The sequence below is a fragment of the Bos mutus genome, chromosome 2 (genome assembly GCF_027580195.1).
Source record: "Bos mutus isolate GX-2022 chromosome 2, NWIPB_WYAK_1.1, whole genome shotgun sequence".
Taxonomy (NCBI): domain Eukaryota; kingdom Metazoa; phylum Chordata; class Mammalia; order Artiodactyla; family Bovidae; genus Bos; species Bos mutus.
Window position 1 is genome coordinate 47,777,588 of NC_091618.1, and position 2,653 is coordinate 47,780,240.

At 36.6% G+C, this 2,653-nt stretch overlaps 1 non-coding gene across 1 annotated transcript; it reads left to right on the forward strand.

Moving 5' to 3' along the window:
* Nucleotides 1-814: 814 nt before the first annotated feature.
* LOC138985101 (U6 spliceosomal RNA) lies at nt 815-917 on the forward strand. Its single transcript, XR_011462368.1, has one exon. It is a non-coding gene; the product is annotated as a U6 spliceosomal RNA (small nuclear RNA).
* Nucleotides 918-2,653: the final 1,736 nt, after the last annotated feature.

Here is a 2,653-nt window from a genome sequence, read left to right on the forward strand (position 1 = left end):
ACCTTCATTGGCAAATTGATGGCTTTGTTTTTTAATATGCTGTCTAGGTTTGCCATAGCTTGAATCAGCTATGTATACATAAATCCCCTCCCTCTTGGACCACCCACCCACCTACCACCTCCCATACCCACCCATCTACGTAGTCCCAAAGCACTGAGCTGAGCTTCATGTGATTTATAGCAGGTTCTCACTAGCTATCTATTTAGATAAAAATAAGCTAAAAAATAAAAAAAATTTTAAATCACTAGTAAGATTAAATATTTTTTCATATTTTTTGTTCATTTATATTCATATTAGTTAATTGCTTGTTCATGCCTTTAATTCATTTTTCTTCTGGGATTTTTTTTTTCATTGACTCTTAAGAAAGCTTCATATATTAACAAAATTGACCTGTGTTCATATATTGCAGATATTTTTTCTCATTTGATTTTGTTTTCTAACTTTATTATGGTGCTGCTGGTGGCGATTCCAAGTTTGTTTTGTTTTTTTGTTGTTTGATTGGTTTGGGCTTATGGCTGTCTTTTTGTTTCCTTAAAAAAATTTTTTTTTTTTAAATTTGTATCTAGCTGCCTTTTTATGGTTTTGGTTTTGAGGTAATATGCAAGAAGAGCCAAAAAAACTCTTTCTAATTCAATTATATGTTTAGAGGTAAGAGAAATATAAGTGAGGAGGACTAAGGTTAAGAGGAACATTAATCCTATCAAGATGTATCAGGGAAGAAAGTAACCAACCAAACCAAAAGGAATTGTATTTGCAAAACAAATTTTTGATGTTAGAACCTACTTGGAATGTTTAAGATAAATCAAAATAGTGCTCGCTTCAGCAGCGTATATACTAAAATTGGAATGATGCAGAGAAGATTAGCATGGCCCCTGTTCAAGGATGACGTGTAAATTCGTGAAGCATTCCATATTTGGGGGGAAGAAAGCATTTGGACCACAGTAAGAATTCAATAAATGGTAACAGTTGTTAAGATAGAAAAAGAGAAAAGATAAACCAAAATATATCCAGGATGTAGTTTTGATTGTAACCCCTCTCTTTCCACCTGTACCATGTGATATTCTTGCTAGGCACTGAAGTCAGGCTAGGTTCCAATAATTGTAAGTGAGATCCTGGGGCCTGTGTCAGGAAGCAGATGTGGCAGCCTGACGGCCATGGTGACCACCTAGCGTTAGTGGGAATTTCAGACAACCAGGCTGATATTGACTGCAGTGTACCATATGGTGAGGAAAGCAAAGTTCTTCTCTGGTCAGCATAACTGCTGAAGAAATACAGTCACTTCTTTTTCTAGACACTTTATTTAGAAATTTAAACCATGCCTTATCCAAAAGTGGACTTGAGATTGCTTATATGCAAAAAAATATAGTGCAAGATTAAAAGAGTAGATGAAGAAATTATGGAAAGGGAAACATTAAAGTAGGATAAATAAGATAAAGCCAGAGATAACATTATTACACAAAATGCATACCTAAAGGTTCAGTACAAGTTGTGAAATAAGAGTAGGAATGTTAGCTTCTTAGTAAAGAGAGCAAAAAGAGTGGAGCCTTTTCGCGAAAGTTGTTCATGAAAATTATAATCACTCCTGATACTGAGTTCTAAGAGAAATTTCTCCATTGAGTAACATAAAGAGAACAATGCCCCATGACCTAGTTGAAAGGCCCTCAGCAACATACAAACAGTCAACAATACAAGCCTGCATGTGGGCAACTAAGAGCAGTCCTTGGTATTTTTACATAGAGTGTTTCTCGTACAAAAAGGATTGTAAAGGTCTCCCCTTTCTTGATTAGCAAATTCTACTAGATAAGGAAGAAAGATGTTACGCATGTTCTCAAGATTCAGTTCAAAATCCATGAGGTAAGTTTTGGTTCCTTCGAATTCTTGTAGTCAAATGTTCAACATTGCAGGGCGGGCGTAGATAGGAATTCTGTAGTAAAAAAGGACTTTCACATTAGACTGCGTAATTCCTTGCTGGATTTTTATTCCTACCCATACAAACTATCCTTTTTATAACTCTGTGGGGTACTTACTCAACAATATTTTATTGTGATGATGATGTGAACTACACAGTTGATTTGTTACCCACATGACCACTTTTCCTTCTGTCAAGAGTGGTTTTGTCTGTGTTTTCAAATAAGTCGACTGGGCAATAAGAGTGATGGAGAAGGTACCTTAGAGGAAGAGTTAACTGGAACCAAAGGGAGGAGGCAGTACGCATTTTTATGGCATCTTATTTTTGCCCTGGTGCACTTACAGACAGAAGTGGAGTGAACGCACCCTTTACAGAACACAATCGGCCTGGGCAAACACTGTCCTGTGTGTGGAATGAGTTTTGGAAGCAGAACAGAGGTGTGTTTTTCATTAGGCCACATTGGATTTTCGCATTCGAGAGTATAATTACCAAACCCAGCCCTCAAACCACTGCAAAAACATCACATGCTTCTTATACACATTTTTTCCCTTCAAACCAGCACTCAAGCGCCCACCAAGGGCCCTGCCCACAGTAGGGTTCATTTAAAATTCTTTTCAAACGCAGTTGTAACATGGCTCTCATACACAAAACAAGTATTATCAGCAGTTAAATCATAGGATTATTCTTACGTTACAGATAACTAGGTACACTTAATGTGTAATAGTTATTATATTAAGACCCTGG